Raw genomic sequence first — 18,458 nt, forward strand, 5'->3', positions numbered from 1 at the left:
ATGCACAAGGGGTCCGCGATACATCGATGGTTGAGAACCACTAGATATCAATCAAGTTCGCGTATCTTCATTACGGTGTGCTGGAAAGGGAGGTACGCTCGCTGCCTGCTTCGGCATAGAAGACTGGTAGTGATGATGTGATGATGTGGGTATTCTTTGCTTCTTCGGATTATGGCAAAAGCGCCACTAATGCATTATTCGCATATTGAAGAAATAAAAAGAGCGCGAACAAGACGATGGACAAGAAGTGACGTAGACAGACAGACAGCGCTGACTCTCAACTGAATTTTATTGGAACGAAACACATATAATTCAGTTGAGAGTCAGCGCTCTGTCTGTCTACGTCTCCTCTTATCCTTCGTCTTGTTCGCGCTGTTTTTAATTCTTCAATATGCCAAACGAACTCGTCGAAGTCTTCACCCTACTGCATGATTCGCACCGCGGCGCCAATGCAATCAGTCATGTCGCGCGTGGTACATCAGCTGCTTCTTCAAGCCAATCAGAGAATGTGTCAGCAAGGTGAAGATACAAAATGGCACATGTTGAAGTTACTTTGACATCAGCCTTTACTAAGGTGATCTCCATATATGATTAGTTTTCACCATCTCTCTGTACATTCAGAGCTTTTATACAGCTAATTTTTTTAACGCTCCTAGGTTGTTGCCATGTTGCTGACGATGATGCAACAACTGCGATTTTCGAGCCCCCTAGTAGCTAGAAAGTATCTGCTATATTTGGCTGTTGAGACATTTCATAGTTAACCATGATTCGTGTATTTATCAATTGCTCTTTATTATACAATAAAAGGTACATTATGCAGGACACACAGCGACATTTGGTGAATGACCATTTAGTTTGAAAAGACTCCTGGGATCATGAGCTGTAGAGAAATACATGAATCATGGTGGACGAAGAAATGTCTCAACAGCCCAATATAGCAGACAATTTCTATCTACTAACTAGAGGCTTATAATCGCACTGGTTGCATCATCATCAATAAAAGGGACATTATGAAAAAGTGGCGCCATTCATTGTTGTGGAAATGCTCGAGACACGTGCCGCGCGCCACTTCTGAGAAGAAGATGGCGTCTGAAATCTAGCTCAGTGCTGCGCTGTGCCGCCATGATCTTCCCAACGGCTGCACGTTGCACGCGCCGCTTGCATCGACACACCTTGCGCTACTTTTGAAAATTTTAAGGGGCTTTAATTATGAAGGACACAGAGCGACATTTGGTGAATGATCGTATAGCCTGAAATAACTCCTGGCATAGCCTCCTCTATACTCACAGCATAGAGGAGGCTATGCTCCTGGGTTCATGGAAGAATCGTTCTACTCCGCGTTCGTTTGCCAACAGGCAGTGCGTGACCACCTCCGTAAAATATTTGGGAGTGCCTCTTGAAAATTATCGCGACAGCGAACCCTACCTGCGCGGGCAGGCGGTGGAGCTACGCGAAAGTGTAGAAAAAAAGACGGAGATATGATCTGTCTATTTGTGCACGGGCCACAGTGTGCAATTAATATTTTCTCAGCAAACTGTGGTACGTTCTACAAGTCTCGCATTGTTCGCGGGTAAATGTGCAGAAATTGCACCGGGCATTTGCAGTGTTTATCTGGGGATCCATGTGGGAGCGACTAAGTAGGACGAATCTTTTGCGGTGCTTAAGCAATGGAGGGCTTAGTTAGACGCATTTGTTTTTACGCCAGGTCGTTAATTCGTTCATGTGTTTTCGGGACATGAGTGACCCCTTTCGGCGCACCGTTTGTCAAGACAGAGTTCCAAGCAGGTTGCCGGAGATGATTGTTTCCACGTCTTCAATGTCGGGTGGCATTCATGGATATTTAAAGGAATGTTTGCCTCATATAAATTTTTGTTATCCCGTTTTTCAGTTGAGTATTTGAGTGAAGTTCCTCGGAAGAGTTTGTATAAGACTGTGTACGATAGTGTGTTCTCTGTAAGCCATATACTGTGCAAGCCCGGGGCAAGAAGTTTTGAAGCGCGTTAGAAGTACGGTGGTGCCCGCAGGCACCAAGACTTTTTTCTTGAAATTACATTCAGGTACCCTCCAGTGAAGACGTGGCTAAACGAGACGAGACTTTTTGTACCGTGGGGGGATCACTGTTTTTTGTGCACGAAACCAGAGAAGGTCGAACACGTGTTTCTTGAGTGCTGGGATGGAGTCTTCTTCTGGGACCTCCTCCAACGTACCCTAAATACGGACCTCACACTATTCGCCCACGGAATACGTTTTCTTCTGGCTAAAAACGAGGAAGATTTTCGCTTTGACCTGGTTATGCTGTTGGGTCTGCACAGTATTTGGAAATCCCTAATGGCTCTGCATACCGCCGACAATAATGTGCGTGAGGTGCGGGAATATTTTCGTAAAAGTGTATCTTTGTTCGTTGAAGTCAACAGAGCACAAAAGTGCGTGCCTGAGTGGCTTCCGCGCATTGAGGCGCTTTTGTTTATAAAACATTTTTAGCCCCCGACATCCGTCACCTCGGACTGGTTTAGCTTAGCCTTGCCCTGCTTTCTATGTTTTGAGTGGCCTGCGTGCCTATTTGACAATGTAAAAATCCGGCAATAAAGAAAAAAAATGGTAGCCGAGTGCGCTAGCGCACACCATGCAGCTCGGAGCACGTGGAGCGAAAGCTCGCGCTGCAGAATCCAGGGATCCTGGTTTCAATCTCCGCCCCTGCCCGTTTTGATCTGGATGAGCATCGTACCGGTGTGCGGTCGCGTATTACTACTGCGTGGTACACGTTAAATACCCCAGGCTAGCGGTTGTACTGCACTGGCTAAATTTCTCATCTACTGAGAGTGACTCGTCGGAAATTTGAAATGGCTGACCATCTACACGCTGTATAAACATGCACAGAACCAATATTGCCCAGAATTCAAGGGCTCTCGTAGTTTTCCTTAGAAGTAATAGACTGATTTTACGTCTCTGAACAGCATCCCTCACAGTGTGACCAATAGTAGTGATGTATACGCCCTCACTAGATGGCGGGACCGACCCGCTCTGCAACGACGGAGCCGACTCGGGAACCGCACCCAGGAAGGCTGCTGCCATTCCGGCCGCTTGTGTTAATAAAGTGTTATTGTTATACGGAACCCGAAGTATCCGAAGTACATAACAACTGGCGACGAGAAACGGATCGACGACAAGCCGGAGGAGCCGCCAAGCAGCAGCACCACGGGATGAGTGAAGCGACTGGTTTCGTTAACCTTTGCTTCAATTTCGATCTCTCGCAGCTTGTAACTAAACCCACACGATCAACCACCCACTCTTCGAACATCCTTGACCTCATCCTTGTTTCTGATCCTGACTCTCTAAAGTCGATAAACTACCTACACGAAATAAGTGACCATAAAGTGATTTACTGCACATTTTCTTTAAATATTCAGTCAAAATCGAAGCGGAAGAAAACCGTAAAACTATACGAGAAAGGGAATTATCAAGGAATGAATACTGAGCTAGGGAAATTCTTAGATGTCCTTTTAATAGACTTTGACAATCGGTCCGTCTGTGAAAATTGGACTATGTACAAATCTAAAATGCAACAACTAGCTGAAAGCTTTATCCCAACTGTGACATTTTTCGAAAGCGCTTCTGCTCCATGGTTTAATGTTACCCTGAAACGTTTAAGCACGAAAAAAAAGAGACTCTTTCGTAAAGCCAAAACCACGGAGCGCAGCTCGGACTGGGATAAGTTCTATAGTTCCGACAGACAATTCAGAAGCGCAATCAGAACACAAAAACGAGCGTTTTTTAATGTTGATCTCCCATGCATGCTGCAGAGCAACCCAAAAAAGTTTTGGAATGTCGTTAATCCTAAACCTGAAATAGTAATCAATCTTAAAAACGACGATGACTCTTTGGTTCCTGATGACGAATGTGCAGGAAAATTCAATGATGTTTTTTGTTCAGTGTTCACACAAGAGTGCAATGATATGTTTTCTAGGAAAGGCAGGAGGAACTCCTGCCTTTCCTACATCCATGGATGGGATCACGTTTGAACCGGCTGGCATTGTGAAAATCATCGACACCCTTAAAATTTCTTCATCAGCCGGTATTGACGAAATAAATGTAAAAGTGTTGAAAAATACTAAAGATATATCTAGCGTAATATTGGCAAAGCTTTTTGCACAGTCACTTTCTACTGGTTCCTTGCCATACGACTGGAAAGTTGGGAAGATCGTCCCAATCTACAAAAACGGAAACAAGTGCTCCCCTTCTAACTACCGTCCCATCTCCCTAACAAGCGTGTCGTGTAAAATAATGGAACATATCATCTACTCCAAAATCATTCATCACTTGTTAGAAAACAACTATATCCATTCCGCCCAACACGGCTTCCGAAAAAACTTCTCCTGTGAAACTCAACTCGCGTCTTTCGTCCATGACCTGCATGTTAACCTCGACTCTAACATTCAAACTGACGCCATCTTTCTAGACTTTGCTAAAGCTTTTGATAAGGTCCCTCACAGACGTCTCATATACAAGCTTAATCAACTTAACTTAGACCCCGCGATTTTGAACTGGATCATTAGCTTTCTTACGCATAGACATCAATTCGTTACCGTTAACCAGTCATCATCCTCTATTGCCGAAGTCACCTCAGGCGTTCCTCAGGGATCGGTCCTTGGACCACTCCTATTTCTAATATACATTAACGACCTACCCGTATCAATCACGTCGCATATTCGCCTCTTCGCTGACGATTGCGTCATCTACCACCAAGTAACTAACCCTTCGGACCACCAACTCATTCAAGATGACCTCATACGAATTCAAGCGTGGTGCGAAGAATGGCAGATGTCTCTCAACGTCCAGAAATGCCAGCTCGTGTCATTTACACGTCGTGTAAGCCCCTCCGTGTTTTCCTACTCACTTAATAACGTACCTCTGCAGAAAAGCCTTTCCTATAAGTATCTCGGAGTCCACCTCTCATCTGATCTTTCCTGGGCTACTCATATCAGTCACGTTATCTCCACTGCTAATCGCTCACTAGGCTTCTTAAAACGTAACCTTAAGCTAGCCCCTCCTCACCTAAAGCTGCTTGCCTACTCATCCCTTGTCCGTCCTAAATTGGAGTACGCATCTGCCATCTGGGACCCGCATCAGGCCTATCTCATCAATAACCTCGAATCACTCCAGAATCGTGCAGTACGTTTTATCTACTCAGACTATTCTTCCTTTTCTAGCGTAACTAATCTTAAAATCCGTGCAAACCTCCCTGTCCTTTCTGTCCGTCGTAAACTTGCTAGGCTACCTCTTTTTCACAAATTTTACTACAGTCAGTGCCTCCGGTCATCATACATCATATCTTCAGAATACCGGCTTCGTCGTACGGGACATAACCTCGGCGTAAGACGCCCCAAAGTAAGAACCGTCACCTTCCAGAATTCATTTTTTTCACGCACTGCCATTGATTGGAACGATCTTCCCGAGAACGTCATCATCACTCATGACCCGATAGAATTTAAGAAACGCTTGCTAGACTCCCCACTTTAGGTTTGTACGAACCATCTATATGTGTACAGTTTGCCTTTCACATTTGTGTGTTTTTGCTCTTTGTACGCGAGTTGTTTTTGGCGTGTTTTCTACCCTTTTGTTTTACGCTCTGTACCCACCCCTTATGTAATACCCCCAAGGGGGTCCTTAAGGTATCTAAATAAATAAATAAATAAAAAATAAATGACCCGGTATGAATTCTACACTGCGTGAACTTCCGCGCGTGAATTCCGAAACTATAGAAATGACGACTTTTGGCCAGCTAGAAGAATACGACAATAAGGAGCCCTGGTTATCCTACACGGAAAGAGTTGACGCGTTCTTTAATGCAAACGGCATCGAAGACGACGAGAAGAAGAAATGGGTCTTCTTATCATCCGTCGGGACCAGCACTTACGCGACACTCCGGAGTCTGTTAGCTCCTGCGAAGCCAAAAGAAAAGAAGTTCAAGGACCTCATGACTACCTTGAACAGTCACTTCAGCCCTCCAACGTCCGAAATCGCCGAGAGTTTTCGCTTCAACACACGAGTACAGCTCGAGAACGAAAGCGTCGCTACGTTCGTCGCCGAACTTCGGCAGATGGCAGAACACTGCAACTTCGGAGCAGCTCTCAACCGCATGCTGAGGGACCGCCTCGTGTGTGGAATACGCGACAAAACTGTGCAGCAAAGACTGTTAGTAGAGAAAAACCTAACCCTGGAGACGGCTGTTGAAATCTCGAGGTCGGCGGAAGCAGCAGAACGCAACGCGACCGAGATACAAAGAGGCCACGTGGACGCGACCACTTCGGGAAACCAAGAAGGTACCACTAATCATCTCAAGTTCCACAGAAATAAAAATGGTCAACAGGGGCCTAAAGGTCAAAAATGGAAGGATCCAAAGGCCACAGCAAAAAAGAAGCCAGGACCACAAGATAAAGCAAGTGCCTGCATTCGTTGTGGTTCCCGGGATCACAAGCCCCCGGAGTGTCCCCACATCAACACAAAGTGCTACAACTGCGAAAAAGTTGGACACCTGGCAGGTTGCTGTTTGACAAAGACTGATAAACCAAAGAAGCAGTCTACAAAACAAGTGAACGTGCTGGAATCAGTTGGTGGACCGTCCGAGCACTACTTGCATGCATTGCAAGCAAACTCAACTATGAAACCAATCACGGTAACATTCATGGTAAATGGACTTCCAATTGAGATGGAGCTAGATTCAGGATCCCCCGTCTCGCTGATCTCCGAGGATACATCCCTGAGCCATCAGAGAAGTTTGCCTAGACCAGCTGAAACAGACATCAAGCTCAAATGCATCCGTGGACCCATTCCCCTACAAGGAACTTTCACTGTAAACGTAAGTCTCGGCGAGACCAAACGTCAACAGACACTTCTGGTTTGAGACCTGTCTGTTTTTTCTGTTACTTCTGCTCTTCAAGAAACCCCCCAGTCTCAGGGTAAACGAAGAAATGGTTGACTTCCACCAGCTAGCCTGTACTTTGACTCTTTTCTCGTTACTTCTGGTTGTTTCTTGCAAGAGCCCTAACCTTTGTGGCGGGGACTGGATGGCAGCATTTGACCTGCTTCCACGGCAAGTGAACTCCACTCAACTGGGAGAAACTGCAACCGACCGAGGGGTACTGGAAACACTCCAGGAATTTGAAGAGGTCTTCAAACCAAATTGCGGTGCATTCAAAGGACCACCGGTGCATGTGGACGTTCTACCCGACGCCCAACCACGGTACTACAGAGCCCGCTCAGTACATATGCACTGAGGGACAAGGTGGAACTGGAACTCCAACGACTTGAAGAAGAAGGCATCATCACGGCCATAGACCACTCTGATTGGGCATCCCCCATCGTACCAGTGCTAAAAGCCGATGGCCAAAGTGTCAGGACTTGCGGGGACTACAAGTTGGGTGTGAATCCTGCAGTGATGACAACCCAGTACCCACTGCCCAAAGTGGAAGACATCTTTGCTTCTCTGCAAGGAGGAGTCAAGTTTTTGAAAGTAGACTTCCGTGAAGCATACAACCAAGTACTCGTTGATAAAGAAACCAGCAAGCTCCTGGTCATCAACACACACCGAGGACTGTTTGCTTACAACCGTTTAGCTTTTGGCGTGTCCTCGGCTCCGGCACTGTTCCAAAGAAGAATGGAAGAGACCCTTCAGGGAATTCCAGGAACATCTCTTTACCTGGATGATGTTCTGGTGACTGGAAAGACCGACGCAGAACATCTAGAGAACCTAAGGAAAGCTCTCCAAAAAGTCAAAGACTCTGGACTGAAGCTCAGCCGAGAGAAATGCGAGTTCTTCAAAGAATCACTCTGCTATCTGGGCCATGAGATCAATGCAGAGGGGCTGAAGGCTTAAAAGAAAAACGCAGAAGCTATCCTTGAAGCACCTGAACCCAGGGATGTCAGTGAACTGAGATCCTATATTGGACTTCTTTCCTACTACGGCAAGTTTATTCCGAATCTGTCCACTGTCCTTGCACCCTTGTATGCCCTACTGCACAAGAACACCCGCTGGCAATGGACAGACACTGAACGAAAAGCCTTTGTCGAAAGCAAGAATGCCATCATGGAGGCAAGGGTTCTGACCCACTACGACCAATCGAAAGAGCTTGTTCTGGCATGCGACGCCTCACCGTATGGTGTGGGTGCTGTACTCTCGCATCGGAAGGATGGCGTGGAGTCGCCCCTTGCATTCGCATCCCGGACTCTGACACCGGCCGAGAGGAATTACTCACAGTTGGAAAAGGAAGCACTGGCCATTATTTTTGGTGTCACACGGTTCAGAGACTACCTGCTGTGTCGAAGTTTTGTGCTCATCACTGACCACAAGCCACTTGTGGGGATTTTTCGGGAAGACAAGGCAATTCCAGCCATGACAGCTTCGCGCATCCAACGCTGGGCTCTTACTCTTGGAGCCTACAGGTACAGCATCGAGCACCGACCAGGACGTCTCAACGGAAACGCCGATGCCATGAGCAGACTGCCCTTGAAGACGGCTCACACCGATCCTCCGGAACCTCCGGAACTGGTCAACTCAATCTCGAGCTTGGAGAAGCTGGAGATTTCGGTCAAGCAACTGCAACAATTCACAAGAGTGACAAGGACTTAAGCCAAGTGCTACAGTGGGTGGAGGAAGGATGGCCACAAAAGCCTCCGGACAAGTCACTACAACCATTTTGGAACAGACGCGATGAGCTAAGCGTGCATCGGAATCTCCTGTACTGGGGAAACCGAGTGGTTGTGCCAACCCCTGCTCGCCAACACATCTTAGACCTGCTGCATGAAACTCACCAGGGGATGGTGGTCATGAAAGGCATGGCGAGATCTCTTGTGTGGTGGCCGAACATGGACGCAGAAGTAGAGCGCTGTTCACGACAATGTTCACAGTGCCTCCAGAACTCCCCAATGCCACCAAAAGCAGAACCGGTACCCTGGCCCGAACCAAAGGAATGCTGGGAGCGTCTGCATCTAGACTATGCAGGACCATTCGAAGGGAAGATGCTACTGGTGTTGGTAGATGCGAAGTCAAAATGGCTTGAAGTCATCATTGTGTCAAGTGCCACATCCGAGCAAACCGTAGAACACCTACGTGACATTTTTGCAAGGTTCGGACTACCAAGGTGCATTGTAACAGACAATGGAACTCCATTCACTGGTCAGCCCTTCCAAGACTTCGTTCAAGGAAATGGGATCAAGCATCTCCGAACTGCCTTTTTTCATCCAGCATCTGAAGGCTTAGCAGAACGAGCTGTTCGCACGGTCAAGGATGGACTCAAGAAAACGGAGGGAAGAGACCTCAAGCTCCGACTTGCTCAATGGTTGCTCATGTATCGCCGAGCACCCCGTCCGAGCGGAACGTCTCCAGCAAAACAGATGCTGGCTTATCCAATGAAACCAAGACTGGACATCTGTATTCCCAGGAGGGGTGAGAGGCAATTCTGGAGCAGTTGCCGATAGAATCTAGGCAACGGGCCGAGCAAGAAGAAAAGAAAAAGGGGCTACGCCACAAGAGAGGGAACAAGGTAGCAGTTCGCAATTTCGGTAAAGGACCTCGATGGTGGTTGGGCGAAGTTGAAAACACCAGTGGAACATCTATTGTTACTGTGTCAACTCCGCAAGGAAAAGTGCGCCGCCACAACGACCAAGTAAAGCCGCACTTGACCACTTTAGCATCAAGTCCTGGAGAACAACTACCACCTAACAAGGACCAAGGCTACGCAACGAGCGAAGCAAGGACGCCCGGTATGAGACGACCGACACGAACTGTCCGCAAGCCCCTGAGATTTACATAACTTTCGATAAGAAGGCAGTCTTCATTAAGAAGGGAGGAGTGATGTATACGCCCTCACTAGATGGCGGGACCGACCCGCTCTGCAACGACGGAGCCGACTCGGGAACCGCACCTAGGAAGGCTGCTGCCATTCCGGCCGCTTGTGTTAATAAAGTGTTATTGTTATACTGAACCCGAAGTATCCGAAGTACATAACAAGTAGAATCTGCACTCTTTTTTACGATAAAGCACCCATCGTCACCTACATCTTCACATTTTAATTTTTGTTATCAGAATCTTCCTGTCATTGAAATTCCTGTTTGCCTATCCCTAGTACGGAGTGTCCCGCTTGTCTAGGCAAACCTTTCCATTTCCACCATCGTTATCACTCACTCACTGCCACCACTGTGAGAACAAGTGCTCGCAGCCCCAGTGCTTTCTACTCAAGCGTTTCGGTTCGGGGATAATCACGATCTCATCGTCGTCGCTAAAGCTCGCGGCCAGCGGAACGAAGTAATAATGACCACATACTAAAATGGTATATTATGTTTGGACTAAAAATATTGGGATGGGTGTATGTTTATACGGCCTAGAACTTAGACTGCCTCAACGGGTGACTTGTCCCACAGCTGTAGATGAGAAATTTAGCCAGTGCAGTAGAATCGCTGTCACTCAATAGTGTGTTCCGCCATCCCATGCCTCGTCTGAAGAGGACCATTTGCTGTGCCTGCTTGCTGTGCCTTCGAGTGCAGAAGCAGATCAGAGAACGGTAAAAGACTATTCCGCTTCTCGTCCATCTACAACAATAGTACGAAGGGGTGGAATTATTCGCTTGCCATTACATAACGAAACAATTTCAAGCCCAATGCAGGAAGCAAGCTTTACGAGGTGAGTGCATATCACTGGTCTTCACCGCGTATCGCTCGCCGCCTCGAAGCCGATCAGGTTGCTTTGACTGGGCTCGGTTCAGCACAAATGATGCTTGAAGAACGGCCACTTCTGAATAAGATTTCCATTGGAGTGCTTTCTGTTCATAATGCTTTGCATCATTTAACCGCAGAAACTGATGTAAGGAGTAGCATTGTTTGCGGAATTGTAGGCACGAATATTCTGGTGAGTCATAACGAAATTAGAACAAACACTCTTGAGTGAAGGGGCCTTCAGGCTGTTTTTCTGCTTTGATGCACAAAAACTCAAATTAAACCTTGACAGCACTTTCTTAGAAAGTTGTGTCACTCGATGCCCCCAGTGAAAGAGATGCTGCATAAGGGAGTAAGAACGGTGACACAAGCATCTTAATGCCAACTTTCGTATTTCGTCGGTCTCGGGGATTCTTTAAATGTACAGTATACACCAGCTCACTCGACCCTTCATGTTCTGTTCACAGTCAGTTTCATTTGTCTGCAGTAACAATTTGCAGAGGTCGCGCCGACAGCCTATGATTGATTGATTGAACATGTTTCATGAAAGAAGAGAAAAAAAAGTAAAGTGCGTACGACTCCCTTTAATCAATTGTCCACTGACATCGGAGAAAGAAGAGGATGGGAGAATGGAGTGTGGATAGGGAGGGTGGTACCAGAAATGTATGTAATCAGATGGAGTCCTGGATGTTTGCTGTGCCGACAAAGTCAAGCAGCGAGTCTAATATGACTACGCCGTGCTGCGGTGCTCCCCTCGGGTGTATCCAGTCCCGAAGGCATCCCGGCCGCAGCTTGGGTTGTAGTTTTCGGATTCCCGCGTCCGGCTCAGCTCCACACAGTATTTAAAAGGAAGAGTACACCCTCTATATTTAGAAGTAAAAGTTGACTCATCTAAAAGTTAGATATTTGACCTGTGCAGTAGGACTGCACACGTGGGGTTGTTAACGTGAACCGCTGAGTAATGATTACACTAGTCCAGCTTGACTGCAATGTATATAATGCCGTAAACGATTTAAGGAAGCTATCTACAACGCCGCGCGCTCTGAAAGACCTCTCGACAGCTCCGACGGCGTGCTATGCGTACAGCAGGCACGCAGCCAGGATTTTGTTTCGGGGGGGGGGGGGGGGGGGGGGGGTCCGCCCATAACAAAATGCTGTACGAGGGGGAGGGGGGAGAGGAGGCCCCAGCCAAATGGAAGATATCGGGGGGGGGGGGGCGGGCCCCATGGGCCACCCCCTGGCTACGTGCCTGGCTTACAGTTATTATACAGTGTACTATGCAATGACACAAAAAGGCGGCACAGATATGGACGAGTTTGAGCGCTATGGCGCGGCCATTGGGAGTTTCGGTACTTTGAAAACCTCTTCTGTGACTCTAGTTGGGTCATTCGCCTGAATTATATGCCAAGTAGATTAAATATGTCTTGCTTACAAATTTAATTTCTTAAAGTAGAACGTAGGTGTCCTTTTTTTTAGGACAAAATAAATTCCAGTGATTATGTAATCCATTTTTTTCTGTTACGCAGTATGTTTTCATTCAAGATAATTAGCGCATTCTGGCAAGAACAAGTTATCACTGTTTTATTTCTGTATTACGATACTAAACATAATCCAGTCGCACCGGAAAATTAACAGGAACATCTAAAAATGCACGAAACACTTCAAATCACTAGGGGAAGAGTGGGGTATCGCAACGCCCGCAGCTGTGGCATGCCTTGGTGCGGCAACTCTTGCTGAGACTGCGCTGCGCTTCACGTCAGCTGCACTGCTGACGTCAGGGCCGTCTTCGGGGTTGTCACCTGTGTCTAAAATAGCGTCAATTTCTTCCCCTTTTGAGGGGAAACGTTTGTTTGGACTTTTTCATTTCGCCGATGGGAGTGCAGTGCTATACAAAGCTCGAAAGCACACAAACTCAAGGTGTTTTGTAGTCTTTCCTGCATGGCGCTGGATGCTTTGCTCCTCACGTGGTCAATCTCGGCGAATCGCGGTGTGGCGGGTACGGGAAAAGAAACGCGCAACTCTGCTCCCCCTCCGGGAAGCATATTGAGGGAGTCTAGAGGACAATTACTTCAGAACCCTCCAAAGGAAAGGTTCAGAGAGATCCGCCACGTGAAATTTGTGAATCGTTTGATTCGCTTAAAAATATAGTTTCTTGCGTTTTCCAACAAGCAACGTTTCTCTTTCAGGTCGTTGTACTCCTTAGTTTCTTGTTAAGCAAAAAATAGCCGCCAAAATTTTGTTTTTGTACCCTTTTATAGTTTCATTGAGGCTCCGTTCCTGGGCAGCCATCTTGAAGGAGTACAATGTATTTCTAATACTTTAAACAAAATCTAAAATATACACTCAAAATAACTTTGCAAATATTTTGCGTTTTTTAAGTTTCTACGGCAAGCTATCCTAGTAATAGGTTAATTATTTATTGTATAATGAGCGAGTACAGTTGCCACGTGCTTTCTATTTATCTTGTACAATATTTATATTAGGAGGACGTTGTACACCGCTTACTCAGTATTTCAATTGAAAAGTTGATAATTTTTGTCAAATTTTTGTTTCAATTTTTTAAGCGTAAGTAAGTTGTGACACAAAAGTATTTTAAAACTTCAATTAAATTTCAAAAAAATCCCTCGTCTCTTTTGTTTTCTTAATTGTATACGCTGTCTAAAATTATCCTCTGAACAAAAATATTGGGGAACAAAAATGGCAATCGCGTTGCAATTTTACTCGTTAATTTCCCGATTAACTAATTAATCTAAGACTTTATTTGCTTCCCTAAGGATTCACTAAATGGCAGGAAATATGTTAACAAATTTACTTCTAAGTTTGTATTTTCATATTTATTTTTAAAAATAAAAAGTGACAGCGACTTTTACCTTCAAAGTTATACACTGCATGAAATGAAGTTTTTAGGAGCGATTTTGTCAAGTGTTCGGAAGACATTAAACAGTCGTCGTTAATCTTGAGAAGAGTCTATAAATGTATAAATTTTCAGGAGACTGAATTGTTACGTCACGTTATCACTGAGGTGGGCAGGAAGGCAGTGTAAGCTGTAGCCCTATGGAAAATACCGCCTTCAGCCCTGATTTGTTTGGGACCCTCTCAAGACTTTAAACCCCTTCAACCCGTCGGACCTTTCAGCCCGTCAGACCCTCTAGACGCCCAAATGAGTGTGAACAATAGACGAAAAATGCAGTTTAAAACATTATTCGAAATTTATTTCAGACATTGCGTTTTACAGGTGTAACCCAAAACGACAATAAGAACCGACGTTTGCTCAAACCTGGCGCAAGCAGCTGTAGACGAAAGGTATCAGATCAAATATAAACCACCCACTTCTTTGCCACAAAAAAAAAAAAAAAAATTCTGAAATTTCTTACAATGCCGCTGGGTGAATTCCTGATATACGGTAGTTTCACTAATAAAACCGAGCAGGTGCACCATACGGACACATTCACACTGTCAATAAGCACGTTTAGCGAAAACCACGAACGTGCAAGCAACATCCGCCAGCGTTAAGAAATCCTGAGCACATTCACGGTGTCATCCCTGATGCCGTCACGGCGGCGTCTCCTGTGTCTCTATCTGTCGCTGGATGCTTCTGAAGCCGGACGGACGTAGAGGCGCTAGAAACAGAGCCGGACAGCGGCCGTCATCCACCGTCTCAGGATCCAGAGTGCCATGATCCCGATGCGCAGGCGCACCACAATGATAACAACAAGCAAACCGCCCACAAGCGGAGAAAATGGCAAAACGGGCCTCCTCGGCTTCGCAACACCACTCTTTCCTGCCGACCGCTGGAGAAGGGCCTGCGGCCCTGCACCCTCTCCCCAGTGCCGGGCGGGGGAAAGCGCAGCACTCCTTCGCCGTGCCAAGGTTGGCGCGGGGCGCGAGGACTCTTCACTCGGACGGATCTCGCCTCACAGTAGGGAGTGTTCGTGGATCGTTTTTCGCCGTCCCGCAACGCTCTCCGCAACACGCTAGGATAACCGGAGCTCTACAGTCAAGGCCATCGGCACGAAAGCGCAGTAGCGGCTTCTTCGTTGCGGAGGGGGAAACCCGGTCTACGAAAGCTCCCTAATAAGACCGAGCGGACAGGATTGCGTTCGCTTCCCAACGCGGCTCGGCCCGCGCCTCGACAGTTCTAGACATGGGGCAGTCGCTCCCCGTCGCCACGTTGGCGACCGGACATCCAGGCGGCGGCAAACGGGCCCTATGACCCCACACCCAGGATTGCCACTGTTTCTTTTTTTAAGTACATTGCCTTTTCCAACTACACCGCCCGATTCAAAAATAGCCAAGTGGTTTATGTGACGCATATATCCTGAAGAGTCACGTGACCTCTGCTGCAAACCCTTTAATGCGATTTTGATAGGTGGTGTGGTTTCACGGACAGGATTAGGACAGACCCCACAGGCCTCTCAAAAAGCTATGATGGGTCTCCAACACCCTTTAGAAATTCCTAAAGGGTACGTCAGGCCCATCACAATATATTGGCGGAAGTCTCAAACACATCAAACATCTTTGAAGGGTATCTCATAACGTTTCAGAAATCCTGGTAGGCCACATAGACGGATTTTCAATAGGGAGGGGGGGTGACTAAGGAGATGGAAGGGTGGGGAGAAGAGGGAGCAGGAAGATTGAGGGGAGGAGAGGAAGCTGGGGAGGGGGAGATACTACTGTGGGAAGGTGAGGAAGAACATTGAAAGAGGCGGAGAGGGAAATGACGAGAGTAATGAGGAGATGGAATTGGAGAGTAAGCTTGAAGCATATTTCCGTCCTAAATTTAGCGGGGTAACAGAATTGGTGTCACATGGTAAATGAGGGTTAGATAGGGAGGGAAGGCTTCGTAGGGAAATGGGGAAGGAATATAGAAAAGGGAAGGGGCGGGGGGGCGAGGTAGGGAATTGGAAGTACGTGGGGAGGAAGAGGGGAGGCATGGGGAGGACACCCTACGTGCTAAAACGTCTATATTTGGTGAAGGTTCAGGAATTCAGAGCAAGCTCCTCCCACCTCTTTCCATCTTAGCAGAGAGAACGCTGAAAAGGAGGCTGTCTCCTCACCAGCGTTCGCTCTGTTAAAGTGAAGAGAGGTGTGTGGAGCTTCCCCTGAACTCTTAACCTGTCACCGACTAGAGGGTCTAATACTATAGGGTTCTCAATGAGGTGTTGCAAGGAGAGAGGGCAGGGAAGTGGAGGGGGAAAGGGATTTGGTGAGGAAAATGGTATCACGTGACATATTTTCCCCCCGCTAAATATCGCGGGGAAAACTGGATTGGTGCCTATAGGTCACGTAATGACAATTTCCCCGCTATATATAGAGCGGAAACTGAATTGATGTATAGGTAACAAGACGTGATTTTTCTCACTAAACTTAGCGGCACAACTAAATTGGAGTATACGTCACTTGCTGTCGATTTCCCCAAGGTATATAGGTCACGTAATGTCACTTTCCCCACTAAATCAAGCGTAAAATGCACGAACGGACGGACGGACGGACGGATGAACGAATTGAAAGACAAAAGTATGGGGTTAAGGGGCTCTGTTATAATGCATTTCATGCTTTAAAACTTTTATGTAATCATTCAAGAGGACCTTTGCAGGACGTGAACCTAATGACCGGTTTGCACTTACATCGCAGCGCTAAATATACAAGGAACAGCGCTCATGCAGCTCTGACTTAAAGGAACTATAAAATTAATCCTGCGCTGGAATAAATTATTCTGAGTATAGATTTTACTAGTTGCATATCACTTAATTGGTTAAAAAATAGTACACGAGGGTAGGGAAGGAGAATCCGGATTTTTCGTACGAAATCTTGAAAATGTGGCGCGCTATTTCCCATTCTGTCTTCTTTGAAAGCTCTCCGCCCTTTCATTGTGCTACATTCGCAGTACCCAGCACGTGAAACAAACCCAGCTGACGTATTGGACACGTGCACTGCATCACTCGGACGTGCGCGTTCGTCAATATCCAATCTGTCGACGAATATTTGGATCCGCATTCGTGGCACATGAATGCCGTGACGGCTCTTATCATCACTTATGAATGACAAGTTCCATGATGTGTTTAAAAAGCACATTGGAAGTTCGGAGCCATCGCATTCCCAAACCAACACCATCTATGTTAACAATTTGGCATTACTACAGTTTACGTCGACGAAAGAAAAATTAATCAGGCTGGCCAGTCGTAAAAGGCATACAACGTCGGTAAGAATGCCGGGATGCTGTCGCTAGAGCTCAATAGTTATCGACGATCGCATCAGACTCAAGGAACACGGAGGGCCATCCCAGCCGACCATCAGGCGGCTCGACCTTCCGGTTCCGCTGAGATACATCGCTCGGATTACATTATTGTTTATTTATCTTTAGAGTAGAGGAGGAAAGCCAAAGAGAAAGAAATAAAATTGGCAGCGACTTTTAGCTTTAAGGTACTATAATGCAGGAAATTCATTAGAGGCAATTGATGACGGAATCAGAGAATAAAGTGGTGTTTCAGGTGACGTATATTTTCCCGCCAAATATAGCGGGGAAACTGAAACGATTGTAGAGGTCATATAACGTCAATTTTCCCCACTAGATTTAGCGGGAAACTGGATTGGTGTCGGGTTCGCAAGACATAAATTTTCACGCTAAATTGAACGGATATCTGAATTGGCCTAAAGGTCACGTGACGTCCATTACCCTCTAAATTTAGCGGGGAAATTTAATTGATGTTCTAGCCACAAGGCATGAATTTTCTCGCTCGATTTAGTAATGGAACTCAGTTCAAGTATAGGTGACGTGCCGTCAATTTTCCTTAGGCGTATAGGTCACGTGACGTCGCGTGACGTCACTATCTCCGTTAAATTTAGCGGAAAATTCACGGAGGAAAGGACAGGCGGACGAACAAAATTTTGGGATTGGGGGTAGCGCTAGAATGCATTTCATCCTTCAAAAAACATTTCATGGTTCCTTTAAACCCAACCTAGCACCGGTGCCGGGCTGTATCGATTCTGTAGCAATACTAAACGATGAATTCAGCGCTGTAACATCAAGGTCCAGCGCTATTTCCAGCACTGACAAATAGCGCTGAGGTAGCGCTTGCTCTCTGTGCGAACAGGCCGTTCAGCTAGATTTTCAGTGATGCAACGCCTGAGAAGAAAGCAAGGTAAATAAAACAAGATGGCGGAGAGTTTACCCTGTTCCTTGCAGAGTTTGCGCGGTGTGACAACGACTCTCCGACTGTGAGAGGAGAGGACCGCCGATGTGTGTTTTGAGCGAAAAGGAGGTGTTCCCGAGACACTTGATTTTACGTCAATGTGACCTTGTTGCCCAAAACATGTTTCCCGTGTGTGGACGGACTAAGCTGTCCAACAGTTTTCTCATTGTGGCAGAGCCTTTCGTGAATACTGCGAACACATCGACACCTGCCCTTGTTGAGTACATGCTCAGCACGGTTACGGTGGCGTTCATTTTGCCGCTGTGGAGGCGTCCTCGGCGTTTCCTTTCCTCTCTGGACGTGCTTCTAAGGCTGGGCGGACCCAGAGTCGTGAGAAACGTAGCGCTGGTGTACCTGCTCACGGACCTGAGTCATACACCGAGTGTCCCAGTTATCTATGCCAAGATTGTGTTTTGGTCTGGGAATGTAAGCCCCTAAAAAGCCCATAAACCCAAAGTAGATTCAAACGACTATTCTTGGCCAGAGTCTGTTTATCTCTGCCTTAATTCGCCGAAGTGTCAATGTTACATTTCACTGGTGATGGTTGGCCTGTCATCT

Source organism: Ixodes scapularis, unplaced genomic scaffold (assembly GCF_016920785.2).
Source record: "Ixodes scapularis isolate PalLabHiFi unplaced genomic scaffold, ASM1692078v2 PGA_scaffold1__304_contigs__length_218370807, whole genome shotgun sequence".
In the NCBI taxonomy this organism is placed as follows: domain Eukaryota; kingdom Metazoa; phylum Arthropoda; class Arachnida; order Ixodida; family Ixodidae; genus Ixodes; species Ixodes scapularis.